The 15871-nt window shown below is 36.9% G+C and overlaps 1 long non-coding RNA gene across 2 annotated transcripts in view; it reads left to right on the plus strand.

Annotated features, from left to right (window-relative positions):
- Positions 1 to 12482, plus strand: part of LOC116654112 (uncharacterized) — a 194495-nt gene extending 182013 nt beyond the window's left edge. For both annotated transcript variants that reach the window (XR_014931950.1, XR_004309034.2), the window contains exons 3-4: positions 2848 to 2945; positions 12427 to 12482. This is a non-coding gene — a long non-coding RNA (uncharacterized LOC116654112). The remainder of the gene's footprint in view (positions 1 to 2847; positions 2946 to 12426) is intronic.
- Positions 12483 to 15871: the final 3389 nt, after the last annotated feature.

Here is a 15871-nt window from a genome sequence, read left to right on the forward strand (position 1 = left end):
TAAGTTACAGACACGTAATATTAGTCAGTTCTATAATCCACAGAGAAACAATATTAAGTGCAGCAAGATCATAGAATCATAGAATCACAAGGTTGGAAAGTATCTCTAAGATCATCTAGTCCAACCGTCCTCCCTTTACCGTACCTACATACCTATAAATACATATACCTGCATACCATACCTACCTGCTTATACTTCCCAGCACTTAGATTTACAGAATTCCTTGTGCACAAATCCTCTTACTACATGTAGCTTCAGTTCATCCTGGTATTTATGCATTTTTCTATAAAAGATAATTGCATCAGTGAAATGGGAGATGGTGGAAATTTTAAGCCAATCAATCCTGAATATATATATATATATATATTTATATTTAAATTAACATTAAATTTCATTTGTTCATAGCTTCATAAATTGTAAGCACAAGATACAGCTTCTGAAATGTTTCAGATTTCATTAGGTATTGACGTATATTAATATGTACACAGCAGGTCACATTTTACATTTGTATCACAGCTGCACTGACATTTCTGGAGCTATATATATTTGGCTCAACTGACAGCTTGGGATTTCAGATAATAGATTTCAAAGTAGCTGACAGAGGTTTATTTTATTATCTCCTGCCTTTATCAATATTTAATGAAAGTAGCATTTGCCTTAAGAATTCATCACTTTTAGCAGAAGCTATTTATAATTTTATTTAAAAGTAAAATATAGAGACCATTTTTTTGAAGAGGATAAGAGTATATAAAGAGTATATAAATCTTTTAAATTGTTTTCTTTTTTGTTTCTATTTTGTAAAGAAAAAACTGTTAAAAATTCCATTCATTTACTAACCTTTTAAAATAGCCACTGAGTCTCAGACCTCAAAACACTGACAGAAACAAGTCCTGATGATTCACTACAGAAATGCTGTTTGTTAGAGTCTGACACTGGTAGCAATTCGTGCTGTTTTCTCACCATTCTCTGTAAACTCACTTGTGCTGACTGTGCCAGCTCTGCATATTACAAAAAGCCAACAAAGAAAACAAAATAGAAGGCACTTAGGAGCTGTGAGGATTTGGCAGCCTATCTGGGTAGTGGCATTTTAACATTTTCTTGTTGATATCTGATTTCTACATGAATAACCTGGGAAAGCAATCACTGCTGCCCAGAACAAAGGAAAGCAGGAAGACGCTGCATGTTGGGGCTGTTGCAGCAGCTCCTAGGGTGGATCCCTGGCATGCTTATCTCCTTTGCAATGCTGGAGGGGCTCCTCTTCCTCCATTCCTTAACTGATATCTCTGCACTGAAATTGGAGTTTGGTACTAGGAGAAAGATGACCTCTGCCATGTTGACGATCACTTTAGAACTTCAGGGAATGAATGGGATGATGTTTGCCAGAAAATATTTTGTCTTCTTGACAAGTAAACACTTTAGTGTTTCTTTCAAATGGTAATAAAAATGGAATGGCTGAAAGAAAGGAAAAAAGACATGTTTTGTATTTCAGATGTTTGCTGACAGATCCTGAGGTGGTGTAAGTCAGCTCTGCTCCATTAAGGCAGCAGACTTCTGCTGATTTATACCAGAAAGGATTTGTTCCTTTTATATTTAGTCCCATGAAAGGAATGCTTTGCTTGGAAATATACAATTTCTGAAAAGACTGAATTTTAACCAAAATGTGCATTATGGATGTAAATGCATGTGTACAAGTGTATCCATTAAAGGGAGAAAGAGAATACTATGCACATAGGTTGTACTGGTTAGGGTTTATCTGCAATTCTTCCCACTCAGCTATAGCTATCTATTGGAAAACAGCTCTCTGAGATTAGTGGAAGGTCACTTTCCTGACACAGCTCTTATGAGAGGCTTAAGACTCAGTGGACTGAGTGAATTTGCAGAATGAACTGGTTGGCAGATTTGAGTAAATGTGCTCAAAGCTAATGGTGCTGGACATGCTGGCTGCTGCTTGAATACTGTTTTGCGTGGACTGACCTGATATAAGACACAATTCTAGGTAACTAACAGAACATAAGCTACTCTAAATGGAGAAATGCATTTCCCTTGGTAGTTCAGATTCACAGCAGCTTTGGAATATGGTAGACTACAAATATAGGAAGGCAGAGACATGATCTTGTGATTGCAAGTGATTAAAATTGCTGTCCTCCAATGGGAGGATAATACCAACTGTAATGTATTTTGATTTGCATTTAAGTGCGAAGGAGGATTAGGTCAATGTCTTCATTACATCTGGGGAAATGATAACCTAAGTAGTCAGTAATGTTATTTCTAATCATTTGACCCTCTTGGACTAGTGCATTTAGCATGGTTTTTAAGGATAATAATTAGCAGGATCAGAAGTAACTATCAAAGCTAGGATATGGATAACAGGTTTGAAATATCTGGGCATACAGAACTGCTGTGCTTTCTGTGCAGGTTTTAGTTTCTGTATGTGTGATACCTGGGTCCTCAAACATCCTTAACAGTTCCCAAACTTTCATTAGACTTTAGTCTTTCATTTATTGTAAACAAAACATAGAAAAATAGTCTAATTGTTGTCTCTCATAAACTATTAGGAAAAAACAATTAAATATACCTGTAAGAGCAGCTTCTTTACAGTGGAAAACTATTAATTCATTTCAACTCCAAACTATTTGTAGACTTTAATGACTATTTTTCATACATAGTTTAGTTTGAACTAAAAAGTCAGTTAGGAAAGCTTTCATTTTCTTTTGAAATTTATGGCATTGACCATTGCGTGGCAGTATTTTTCACACAGAATAGGTCATATATGCGAATAAGTATATTTATTATATATATTTATAATATCAGTATATTTATTTTTGATGTTATTTGTTCATATTACAGTACTGTCTGTGGACCCACATCAGAATTGAGATAACAACTCCCTTGTGCATGGCCTTGTTCAGTTACAGTCACAGACTGTCATAAACCCTGCTCTCAAGGTATGTACAGTTTGAATACTCATGATGGATAAGAAGTGGGGAATGAAGCTAAATTATTTAGGGCTTGCAAATGCACATTGAGAATGATTGCTCAAGGTCAGTGCCCTGATACATGTGCTACTGCCTTCTTCTCATTGCAAGTTGCTTCCATTGTAGCTCATGACTAGTCTACAAGAGCAGCTTTCTATATTATAGACCAGTCTTTCTCACTGTTCTCTTTCTCTGTGCAGTCTCCTAGGTGATTGGGAAGTAGTCTAATTAAGTTTTGTTAATATGAAAAGACCATTATATACCTTGGATGGGAAATGCTATACAAGGGTCGATTATTATAATGATGGTTATTATTAAGTATTTCAGACTATCTGCTTTATTGACTACCGATTTGCAATTATTATTTTACATGAATATTCATAAAGACTGTAGTGATATAAAGCACGATACTTGGCAACATTTATGCAATTAAATGCACATTTAAATTCTGCTGGTAGTACTGGAAATTAAAATCTTCAGACTGATTAGAAGAAGGCTAGGGTCTATTAATCCCCACCATCTATACATCTATCCCTGTATCTTTCTGTTCTCTTGAGATGTTTCAAAGGTGTTCCTCCCTGCCCTTGAAATAAAAAATAATTTAGACTCTTTTATCATATAGCAAAATGACACAACTTCCTTAAAAATGAATATGTATCAATATTATTTACATAAATATCCACATTAATGTCTTTATCTCTAAAATGTAAAAATGCTATTTTTCATGCAATCAAAGCAATCAATAGCTTTTCACTATAAAGGAAATTATCCTGTTTGGACAAACTAAAAAGAGTAAAGAGAGACTAGGACTCCACTTTTTTGATGGATATAAATTTCAAGACATAGAAAGATCAATGATTATTCCTCACTTTCTGAAAGAGACAAAAATTAGATTTCTCTGGAGTTACCATTTAGCTAATTGGCACATTTCTCCTTTTCAACCTTGGCTGAGGGCTGCAGGAGGTGGTGATTGTTCCTGGTCTCTTACTGCACCATGAGAAAAGTAATCAGAAACCAACTTCAGTTTCTTTGTATGCCATTATCATGAAATAAAAAATCAGGGTGTCTGCCTGCTACATTTCTGAACTTTTCTTATTTTACATCTATTTTAAGGAAATTACAGACTTGCAAAAGAATTTTTGTCCAAATGAAATAGTGCATTTGTTGAAATTTTGTTTGTATTTTACATCCACTATCAGGAAAGAGAAAAGAAGGGTAGTAGTAAAAGCTGCCTTCAAATGTTCCTGTCTAATGTGTTTGAACAGACAATACTCCTGCATTCATATGAAGTATCCTCCAGAGTGACTGTTCACCCTTTGCATAGCCCTGAGAGTCCATCTATTTCACACATCAATTACACACTTGACATTTTAACACCGTGTCTCTGATTTTAATGGGTTTTAGGAACAGCATTATGATTAGAGAGAAATGTTTCATTCGGAAAAGGAGACACCAATCTCTTACATTGAGAACAGAAAAATAAATTGCAAAATGTTAAAATTAATATAACTCGAACTCAAAAACAAGACAAAATACCTGTAGAATTTCTATTTGTGAATGTATTTATCCCATGTAAGTCCAGAAAGTACATGGCTGATGTTATACTTGAAGATTTGTGGTTCTGCACCATTAAGAACAGGGTTTCCCTCAGTCATTGCATGTCACAGCCTTTAGCACTGCTTCAAGGATGATTCAGTTTGAAATCACAAATAATGGTGGTTTGAGTGAAAGAAATTCCCAAGTAGTGACTTAATGTTTTCAGCTTTTCCTAAGAATTATTGTTTAGTTTGAGCACCAACTACATATGGCTAATGCTTGAAATTACCTTTTAGTGCTTTCCTCAAAGAGTGCTGTTCTGTTTGGTTATTTCTGACTGCCTCAGTTAAAAAAAAAAGTACAAGTCATTTCAGAACAGCTTTGCTCTTATTTTAATATAGCAGCTGCATATAAAAAATAATTATGTCTTATGCCAGATTGGAATTCACAATATTGCATTTGATTGAGTCTACATAATCACGCCAAAGTAGCACTTAGTCTGTATTAGGGCTCTATCTCTTGACCTGGTACTCTATGACAGATATCTGTGAGCCTCATTGCAAATCAAGTCATTTGGTAGAGGAAGGCCGTTGTGACTGAGATCTGAAGTCAATGTCTGACCTCCCTACTCTTTTAGAAAGAAAGCAGAGCAAAGCTCTAGTCTGAAACCTTATTATGAAGTTGCTTAGAAAGCAGCTCCTTCTCACCAGTGAGCAGCTGCTTCTAGGAACAGAGAGGGTTAGTGATCTCGGTACTTTCGAAGGCAGAATCTATGGCACTTGCCTTCTTAAAATTTAAATTCATCTGCTTGGTGAGAACTAAGGAGATGATAGCATGTTTGGTGATTATTTCAGATGTGTTTGTACCTCAACACACATAGTGCTAACCTGGGAGTTAGGACAGGAGGTCCATATATTGCTGCCTTCTGCCTGTCAGGAGTTCAGAAGGGTAGGTAGGTCATTGTTGTAGCTTCCACCTAAAAGAGAGTCATTACAGAAGATGTGAGCATGTTTCTTATGTGAAATATTTTTCTTCTTTTAATCTTCCAAAATCATTTCTGTCTTATAAATGAAAATGAGAAGTTTAATGGTGTTGTTGTTTAATGTGCTAAAGTCCTGATCTGACAGACAGTACTATTACTACATGAGGTAAATTAAAACTTAATCAAACTGTTATGCAGGGCCTGCAGGCTGGCTATGTAGAACAGAGTGAATAAGTTGACCCAAAGCATGATAAATCATGTTCTCCTCTAAGTACAATCTCCTCTTTATTTTCCCTAGTTTCAGTGTGCTAAAACAGAAGGAGAGAAGAAAGATATTGGTTTATGCATGTGAAAAACCTAGATATCACGAGTAAATTTACAAATAAATTTTGGTTTGATTCCAGTGGTTGTTTAAAATCTGGTTGCTTAAAGTATATTTGTATCAGCTTCTCAAGGCTTAGAAACATTGAAAACAGAATTTGTACTTCTCTAAAATTCACTTGCAGGAATGGAATCAAGGAACATAGCGCACTGATTCACAAAGTCAAAAAGCAAATGTTGGCTACAGGTGCTGCACTAGAAGCAAAGTAGGACAGACATCAGCTGCACCACCCAGACATCTACATATCTACGTCCCATACCCCTCCCATGTAGCTAGAGAATTAAAGATAGTGGTAGCCGCACAGCAATTACCACTTGTGCATCTGCACCAAGGCAACTGCTTTAGACTTCTAAAGGATGTTTACATTATCTTCCAACTTGCAGTGTAAGCACATAGATTGTATTATATTTATGCCCGTATATATAAATATTAGAGAAACTTTGATGGCTATAAAATTGACCTGATAAAAAAAAATCAAGTCATTTTGAAAAGCATTTATCATTTGTCAGTGTGGATTTAAAATGATTCAACCATATCAGAATGACCAAAGATTGTTTGATCTTTAGGACTGTGGCAAGAGTGTCTGTAATTTCCATCTGCGAGCAGTTGCACACAATCAGGGTTGTGTGAGGTATTGAAGAAAATCTAATTTTAGACGGACAGACTTCAAAGACTGGATTCCATATGTTCCTTATGGAGACAGGCTCCTGCTGAGTTAAGCTCCTGCCTCTGACTCATTGTCTACAGACAAAATCAGGAGCCCAGGCAGTTAAGCTTTCTAAAACTCAATTTATGCTTAAAAAAAGGTGGTGGAACATTTTGTGTTTTAGATAACAGGTAGGCCAGGCTTGCTAAATTGTAATTCACTCATGTACTGAGATGACTCAAAAGTTATCATTTTTCAGAGCTAGGTTTCTCAACAAACTCTACATGATGCCGGCTTATAATGGGGAGAAGAAAGATGTCTTTCAGTCCAAGATGCACACATTATGCTTGAGTTCAAGCAAAAGCTTAGGGCCAAATTATTTTAGGCAGAAGATGTTGGACCCCCAAAGAAAATGTTTAATCTAAATGGTTTTACCATTTACCGTATGGTTTATATGGTTTTATCTGCCCATGGCACATTTTCCTCCACACCTGTTCAGCAGTACCTGGGTGTGTGAGAATTCTTACTCCAGCCTTTTTTACTGCTCTTCCTCTTGTAGTGATGTGAAGTTCAGCTAAAGTCTAGGAGAGTAAGATCTGTAATTTTATGTTAGTTTCACGCTGTAGTAACTTATATCAGGAAAACTGAAACTTCGCAGGCATGGTAATTATTCAGTTATTAAAGGCAGTAATTATTCAAGGTTAAGTACAGTAAAACATGTAAGTTGAGCAATTAAATTAGTGAATTATGTCAGTGTTGTTTTATTAATTTAATAGAAAATGAAGGGGGAGATGTGACTTTGGAATGATTCATTTCTGATTCCTTGTGCTTGTCTTTGTGTGTATAATTTTGCAGTTCAGTAGAGAATTATAAACTGTAATTTGTTTAAAACAAATTCTAAAATGATTCAGTGGCATCCTCACTGCATGGAAGAACTGTGCTAAGATATCTGCTTGCAACTCCTTGTGTCCTTTAAAAGATAAATGATCAAGGGCTCAAAGTTCTCCATGTTATTTGAATGATGGATACATCAAGAGGGCAGTGGAGTCCAGTAGACCTGATTATGCTTCTTTGATTGTTGCAACATGTGAAGAACATGAGGCCTTGACTGAAACATCATGGTTGAAGGTCAGGAGATTTTCCACTATGAGACTGACTTTCGGTCTCCATTCATCTCTCATTTTAGAGCCACATTCCTATTTGCTTGCTTGCCCTCCTCAGTCCAGCTAAACCTCATGTCCACAGCTGCAGAGTGGGGTATGGCAGATCTGCAGGACCTCCTGGCAATTTGTAGCCCAGCAACAGGCAATCTGTGCATACAGCGAAGTTGATGATGAGGCCAATGAGTCTCCAGCCATCCTCTTATGGAGCAAGAGTTTCTTCTACAAAACCTCTCTGCAATCAGGGCATTGGCATTAATTTCAGCCACCGCATGTGAACAGCACTGCAGCAGTTAAAGTTGGTTTAATGTGTGAAATGCCAGCAGTGTGTCTTGGGCCTTGATTGAGCACTTTGATTTGGGAGAGGGGGTGGAAACTATATTTCTAGTCTTTGGTGCTGCTGTGCAAGCATTAGCATAGCATTTATGGAACTTCTAGTGGAACTTACTGGGACTGAATTAATTTGGAGGGATCAGATTTATCTGGTCAGTATTTGGACATTTAATGTGTGCAATTCTCATTGCACTGCACTGAAGCTGCCTCCCATTCCCACATCATTGCAGGTGTATGTGCAACATACTTTGCTTGTCTGCAGAATGGATATACTGTACTTTACAGCAGGCAATAATAATGCTTCCCCACTGAGCAAGGTTGCAGTGAGGTAAGGAACAGATTGTTAGGTGTGTGGCTAACCTAGCTGGATGGAAGCTAGCATAATATTAGATATCTATCAAAATTAATAATGCATTTAAATCTTAGTTTCTAGAAGTCTTATTTTGCTTCAAAGTGACGCTAACAATTATCCCAAGGTCAGGTCATATGTGGGAAAGTGGAGGACAATGGGACAAATGATCAGTACAGCTACACTCCAGAATTTTTGGCTGTAGGACAAAAGTTGGGCCCACTTTGTTTCCTGATCAGAAATGAAAAAAAAAAACAAGAAAGGTTTATGGAAGAATTAAATTATCTTTTATATACATTGAAAAGATGTTTTGGACATATCAGATCCTCTTCTTTAGTGTTTTGATCTTTCTCTCTCATCGCCCTTAGTGTATCTGCAAGGTTTACTTGCATTTGCAGGGAATTTACATTTTAAATCGCATGAATGTACTTTCTTTCCACTACTCTGATTTCTAAATGTCCTTTTGATTATCAGTATGTTTTGACACAAGTGCTTTCTAGCTCCTTTCTAGCCACATAGCTTCTGTTTTTCTCCCCAGACCATTTACTGTCCAACATGCTTCATAACCCTTCCTACAGGCAAGTACTTTTTATTTGTTCTCTTTACTTGCAGATTAGCTTACTTTGTCTAATTTGTTATCATTTTTAATCCTTATACTCCAAGGGTAATGGAAAGCCACATGCTACCCTGAATTTTTAACATTCTGAGGTTTATTTTAATTGACACAGCTCTTCACTGAAGAACAGCACATTTTTTTCCACCTCTTGCTCTTCTCCAAAGTGAGCTAGAAGGCATGGAGACCATCCACTGTCACCACTGGAGGCCAAGGGCTATTGCAGTCTGGCTCTGCTACAGGGAATCCTACGCAGCTCCAGCCTCCAGCCCAGCACACTCATCTTCCTTGGCTTCTCCAATTTGTTTCTGTGTCATGTTTATTCCTGGCCACCATTGCTCACAGGCTCTTTGATCCTTACAAAACCTCTTGAGAAAAAAACAATTCATAAAACACCATCAGTCACTTGCTCTGCTTCTTAATGACACTGAACAGCTTTTCTAAAATTAAACGAGTGTTTTGCACAATTTAGTTCTAGGCAAGAGTCCAAAAGATATGGTTCATGTCAGATACTGTTGGCTTGTAGCCACTTACCTTGTTGGTGTTGCCTTCTTGGCATTTTTTGTCTGCTTGCTTAGAATTTCATTTATATGAATCTTACACCACCATGGCACAATATTTTATGGCGAGTATTTCTTGGAGTAGTTTGACTTTTTTCTTTTCTTTGTTTAAATAAATACTAGTTCAAAATTCCCATGTATTAACATTTGATAGTTTGATATCTGTTACGTGTTGGGTGAGACTCTTTGTGACTGCTAATTGTGTTCCGATTTAATACTTATGCCTGCACCGTGGGATTAATTCCTATTTAAAGAACTTAAAAGCATAGATTGGATCAAGAGGAATTTTTGTTTAGTGCTACAAAATGGCACTGTCAGTGATGATACAGAGATGATCTCTTTTACATACAGTGGATTGCAGAAACTCATAGAAAAAGATGCATTTTCAGTCCCAGAAAAAAAGACGAGGAAGGCATAATGTATGTCTGGACTTTACCATGAAAGAAAAATCAGATATATGTCATTTGTGAAAGTAACTGCTACAGTAGCTGTTTCTTTTCTATTGGGCTTAATTATTCTCTCTAGTGTAGCCTCCACTGTTGGTTGGAGGAAGTAAGAGCAGCTGTTTCTTTGTACTGGCTTGCATTTGTGATTGGACTGCTTTAATAATTATTTGCTGTCTTTGTTGAATTTCAGTAAACATCAGTCAGTAAGAATGATATTTATTACTCCCATTACTTTGCAGCTTATAAGCTGATAACAATTGAAAACAAGACCCACTTTCCTTACAAATAAGAAAGAAAGAAGTGGCTTATATCAGGTCTCTCTTGGCCTAGATTTCATTTCATGTGAATCCCGGAGTTGTAAGGATGTTTAGATTAACAGCTCAGCTTTGTATGAAATTTATAGTACTAAATAATTTAGAGACTGTTTGACTTTTAAACATGGCTATTGAATCTCTTGGTATCTTCTCAAGCAAAGCAGCATTCAATGAGAGGCTGAGTTTCAGACTTTGGCTGTTAAAGTCAAAGTAAATTCACTTTGTTTATGTAGATAAGAAAAAATAAAGTTGTGAATTCTTGCTAAAGATGCCATTAATGGATACTAGTTATTTATGCAGTACACATTTGTAAAACTAAGTGCAGTACAAATTTTGTCCAGGTTTCCTGTTTCTATCAGTAATCAAATTATTAACTGTTTTCCTTCTTCTTCATTTTCATAAAATGCTATGAGTAAATCATATGCTGAATTTACTTTGGAGCTACATCCTTTATGTATTCATTAACTCTGGGCACTTGTGGCTCACATAGCAGGTGAGGTGGCAGTAATTGCAGGATTTTACAGGACTGGCTTTTGTTTTAAGATCCTCTCCCCTCCGGTCCTTTCTGCACTTCCAGAATACTGTTTTTTTCCATTCTTCATTACTGTGACATCTCACTGAGGGCAGGAATTTGATGTTGCCACTAGCGCTGCTGTGAGGATTAGCTGGCAGCTGAGAGACTGATGGCCTCACAACTCTCCTCCCAGGTGGAGGAAGCTTCTAGCACTGCTAGACAAAATGTATCTCATGCATTGCTGAGAGGAGGTGGGAGGTCTGCTCTCCGCTTTGTGCCCAGAAATTCCATCACCAGCTTCTGGGGAGAAAGCAGAGATAGAAGAGAGTAGAGGTTTGAAATATACCACCTAGGTGCAGAATGAATGGGAGAAACAATACAAAATGAATTTTCTCATAACAGCTATGGAAAAAGAAAAAAAAAATGCATCCGCTGATAAATGCTCTTGTTTTGTAAGAGCAACGCTCTTTGTCAGCTCCATGTTTTCAATTCTCAAAACCTCAGAGAATTGCTGTAAATGATGTGCTCGGGATTTTTAGGAACTGTGCTCTTACTTACATTTGATTCTCTTCCTTATCTTATTTATGTGAGGTTACATGCACACATTATTTCAGCCCCAAGAGAAATAGGCTGGCTCATTTCTCTGGTTTTCAGAACTAGATGAAAAGGAGGCTTCGTAGTCTATATACTATTTAAAGCTCAAAAAATAGTCTCAACACATTAAAGATCCTCCTGAGATAATGAATCTGCCATTGTTTTCAGAGAGCAGTGCAGAACATTATTTTTATACCAGTAACTTTCAAAAGCAAATCAGGACCGTCTTCTTAAACTTAAAACAAAAATTTGACTGCCATTACACAGAGGACCCTTTTTGCACTATAAATCATAGTCTGTTAGAATGTATATAGTAGAGACCAGCTTGATTGCTCCCTAAACAGTACAGGTTCTTCCTGGTTGCAGTCCTTTACAGCACAGCCCTTGAGAGCTCCCACCAAAGGCAATGTGGCTGCCGGAGGATCACTGCTTGCCGCTCAATGGGCTGGTTTGAAGCCTGGAAAGTGGGGAAGTTCTTTGTTCCCATCACTGGTGAATAATAAAGAGAAAAGCCCACATGTGCCCAAAGACTGCAAAAGGAGAATGAAAAGTGCTCCCTCAACTAGGCTGAATTTGTGTGGTTTTTTTCCTGTTCTTTGAAGATACTTCAGTTTAAAAATGCAGAACAAAATGAACGGAACAAAGTTCAGCTTTTTTTTACTGGGGATCATTCTATCAAACGTGAACAAAATGTTGATGTTCTCCTAAAAACAGACATCCAAATTCTGCCTCTGGTGAGGAGTCACCCTGGCCTCACTCTGCAGCCTGCACTGGTGAGATTAAAAGGCTTGTGATGGTGTGCTTTTTTTTTTTCTCTTCCTTTCTGAAATGAAGCAGAAAGTCTCTATATTGTGGATATGAGTTTTTAGAAGCCTGAGTTCCTCAGCCCTTTCTCGAATCCTCAAGCTAGCTATGGTAGTAGTATCCCTGAATACTGGCAGTGCACCATAGTGCAGAAAGCATGATTAGTAAAATTAATTGCTTAAAAAATTTAAAAATAGTATTTCTTTTATATTTTGCAGGATACTAGAACTTACTCCATTTGGAAAATCTCCAGAAGATTGAACCTGTAGTACAGGTAGGAAAAGTTGGCTTTGCCAATGAATTTTGCTTAGCCACAATGTTAGCATGTCCATGTTTTCTAAGCTGACTGACTAGCGTGTGTGTATCTGTGCATACAGAAGAGGTGAGGGATCTTTGCTGTTGAGGCTGGCAAAAATGAAAAATAAACCTTGTAAAATCCAGAGTACATAATCCCACATTTAAGTGATTTGTTTTGAGACAGCCTCTCTGGAGAAGCAATTGTTTCATCCAGTTCTCCATGATCTGATTGCATGTGATTGTAAATCAGCCCTCCCACCAGCCATTGCCTTTTCCCTGATAACAACAACTGGCTACAAAAAGATCCATCTTTTGCTAGAAGTGCTTTCATTTAAATGATTCATTGAATCGTGTGAAAAAGTGGTCATTAATTTGTACAATTTACTTTGACTTTCGTTCATATTCAGAATAAAAATAAATGTTGGAATTTGATGTGGAGGAGATATTCCATTTTCTGCCAGCCCCAGGTTGCCATCAATTACTCACAATAATACTTTATAACTTCTGTAAATTTTTGTGATAACAACCCTTCATATTTGATGGAGGTATCTATAATAAACAGAATGGTAAAAAAGACATGTTTGGTTGGCTCAGGGACAACAGAAGAATGAATCGCAAACACAGCTCAGCTGATACGTGCCATGACCTCAGCTGGGAGATGACAGTTAAGATGAGATTTCTTATTGAAAGAACAATTCTAGACCACTCAAGTAGGGTAGGTTTTGTTCTGCCAAAAACATTAGAGTGTTTACAGGGGAAGAGATTCAACATATACTGGCACATGCATAATGGCACTAATAGATATAAACAATTAAGATGCCTATGGAACAAAACCAGCAGTTGGCTGGTTGGTTATCTTTACAGGACTTTAACAAGTCTGTTGTTAAATATTCATGGAGGATGCAAGCTTGTCACATCAGAAATCATGGACTTTCATTGGGAAGCAGCTGGTTTCCTTGTGCAGAATATTCTGTTAGTAATGACGTGTAAGGTTTTAGCATTTTCTTAACTGTGACACCATGGCAAGATTTTCAAGCAACTGATCTGATATCTGTGCTGCAGTTGCAGCCCTCAGCTGAATTTCTAAAAGATTTTGTGCAGCGGGACTTCCTGTGCTAATGCACAAACTCCCTCCTCGCTTATCCACGCGCATCCTTGGACCGTGCCTCTTCAAAATGAGGTCAAATATACAGAAAGTCACGCGGCTATTAGAGAAAAATAAACATTTAAGTTATTCCAGTAGCATCATGGTTCTTGAAATGAAATTGTCAGAATCAGGACCATAAGGGAGATAGATATAAAGGCATTGTTGCTTTATTCCTATTGAGATAGCCACCTGAATATCCTAAAAAAAGCTGACCTTCTCACTTCAAAAAAGAGTTTCATTAAGCTCTAAGTGCAATATGCAAATTGCCTTTCTAACCTCTTCCTTTTTACTGTCTGCTTTTGCATAATGTAACAACAGGGCTCTGAGATTCATGCTGTGCTTTCTTTCTGCTGGGCAATCCATGTAGGTACTGACTTTGCAGAACAACGATAAAGACTTTTTTTTTTCCCCCTGTAAGACCGCATCATTTACATAGCAGATGTCTTTCTTTTGAGAGAAAAAGGCAGAGTACTTATAATTTTGAAGAAAAATCTATTCTGATTTTTTCCCTTCCATTCACTATATGCCAACTTGAATATATCAAGTAAAAGACTCCCCTGGGAGAAAGACTTAATAGCCCTTTTTTTAACAAAATCAAATTTGAGATTTAATGATGTTAGCAAAAAAGTTTATTTTAAAACAGACGTTAAAAGAAAACTGTAGGCAGATCAGTGATCTTTGGATTGAGATTAATTTTAAGGAGCCTTTCTCGTTTTCAAAGCTAATACATTGCTGCCAATAAAAAATAACATGCAGAAATAAAAAGGCACTACAGTTTCTCTATCCAGCTTTCCAAAGTACACTCAAGATGGGGGGAGTTTTTGCCCAGCTTCAGTGAGCGGTATTTCAGATTTCAGAAAAAGTTTTACCTGCTCCTTTGAAGGGGAAGAGTTGGACCCCTCCCCTGCCTCCTCTTCTTGATTTGAGAAGATTCAAACAGTTTTGTTTCCCCTGAAGGAAGCTGTGCAATTTTGAAACATGGTTCTACTCAGTTGAAATAAAGCAGTATTTTCTAACAACAGGCATTTCAGCTCAGCTAATGGTATGAGCTGGTACAAAAAAAGATAATTACTTGCTCGGTTATTGTTTTAATCAGCTATACCATATTCTAGAGCTATGGGTTACAAATGTTAGCGTCATGGAGTTCCCACTGTTTTATATTGTCTTACAATACAACCAAGCAAACAACAGGTATATTATGCACAGCAGCCTCTACCAGAATAAAGCCATAATTGAAATGGACATTGATGTCACTGAACAATTTATCTTCCTTAAAAAGGTTTTGCTTTACAAAAGAAGCTAATTTAGTCTGGGAAATTAAATTGATAGCCATGTGGGAGCATTTGTCTAATTCACTTACAGAGTTGTATCATTAACCATGATTGTTTGATCAATATTTACAAAACAGTAGAATTTACTCAGTTGACAGATGTCAGAGTTCCTCTCCTCATTACTGAAAGTAGATTCTTTGTGGGTAACCTGCAACTTCCACCTCTTCAGAGACTCAAAATGCTAATATGGTACTAATAATGGATTTTTAAATATATGGTGCTGTCATCTGCAATCTTTTAAAAGGCAGCTAAAACCAGGAAAATCTCTTCAGAAATCCACAACATTAATGTATACCAGATAAAGAAGTTTTACTGTGACTTTACAGCTGTAAAGACTTTAGATCTGTGGAAGCTGAAACTATACTAAGTGTATTTTAGGTTATTACTAAAAACAGTTCAGTCAAAATATCATACATGTTCATACTTAGTACAGAGAAGAGAGTGTTCATTCTCTTCATTAAAGCTGTAATTCATTCTTACAGTTTATATCATTATATATTTATGTGCCTTTTCTGAATCATGTTCATAAGTCACTTCAAGTGGCTTATCCGATCTTAGATCAGCATTGTTCTATTTTGGGGAGGACTTTTTCAGGCAGCTAAAATACAGGGAAACTCTTCCTTCCTTCTCAAAGAAACCTCACCTTCTAAGTGCCCTTCCTTTTGCCACATTTTAGCAACTTCTTCCTAAGATTTATCACCGTCAGCACTTCAGAATCTGGATGATGCTGAGGTGCAGAATATATATACTCATAGTAAATCCCAGCTTCATAGTTTGTCAAATAGTTTTTTGTAAAAGAATTTGAAATTCTCACTACTAAATGTGTCTGTGTTGATAGTAGAGTCTGGGCTGAGAAAATTGTTATGTAGATTTGGGAATTTGGAGGAT

Source organism: Coturnix japonica, chromosome 9, assembly GCF_054131305.1.
Source record: "Coturnix japonica strain WE chromosome 9, WE-NBRP24, whole genome shotgun sequence".
NCBI classification, from domain to species: domain Eukaryota; kingdom Metazoa; phylum Chordata; class Aves; order Galliformes; family Phasianidae; genus Coturnix; species Coturnix japonica.